At 36.3% G+C, this 592-nt stretch overlaps 1 protein-coding gene across 2 annotated transcripts in view; it reads right to left on the bottom strand.

Annotated features, from left to right (window-relative positions):
* Tmem67 (transmembrane protein 67) overlaps positions 1-592 on the bottom strand; it is a 62,893-nt gene that overhangs the window by 29,431 nt on the left and 32,870 nt on the right. The window lies entirely within an intron of this gene.

The following is a 592-nucleotide window of genomic DNA, read 5'->3' as shown; positions in this document are numbered from 1 at the left end:
TATACCATAATTTAAACTGTATTACACAGCTATAGTCATAAAAACAATATGATACTGGCACAAAAATAGACCTGTAGATCAATGGAACAAAATTGAAGACTCAGATATGAGTAAATGCAATTTCAGCCATCTAATATTTGACAAAGGGGCCAAGAATATTCACTGGAGGAAAGACAGCGTGTTCAGCAAATGGTGCTGGTAAAACTGGATCTCCACCTGTAGAAGAATGAAACTAAACCCCTATCTTTCACCCCATACAAAAGTCAATTCCAAATGTCTCAAAGACCTCAATGTAAAGCCTGAAACTATGAAACTGTTAGAAGAAAACATTGGCAAAAACCTACAAGATAGAGGTGTAGGAAAGGATTTTCTAAACTGGACATCAATTGCTCAGGAAACAAGGTCAAGGATCAACAAGTGGGACCTCATTAAACTAAAAAGCTTCTGAACATCAAAGGAGGGAACCAGGGAAGTGAAGAGAAAACCCACAGAATGGGAGAAAATCTTCACAAGTGACACATCTGACAGAGGTTTAATATCCAAAATATATAATGAACTCAAAAAACAGAGAATCAAGCACTTAAATACACAA

The sequence above is a fragment of the Nannospalax galili genome, unplaced genomic scaffold, assembly GCF_000622305.1.
Source record: "Nannospalax galili isolate Female #2095 unplaced genomic scaffold, S.galili_v1.0 scaffold183, whole genome shotgun sequence".
In the NCBI taxonomy this organism is placed as follows: domain Eukaryota; kingdom Metazoa; phylum Chordata; class Mammalia; order Rodentia; family Spalacidae; genus Nannospalax; species Nannospalax galili.
The sequence above is the reverse complement of the archived record's forward strand: the minus strand, read 5'-3'. Positions and strand labels throughout refer to the sequence as shown.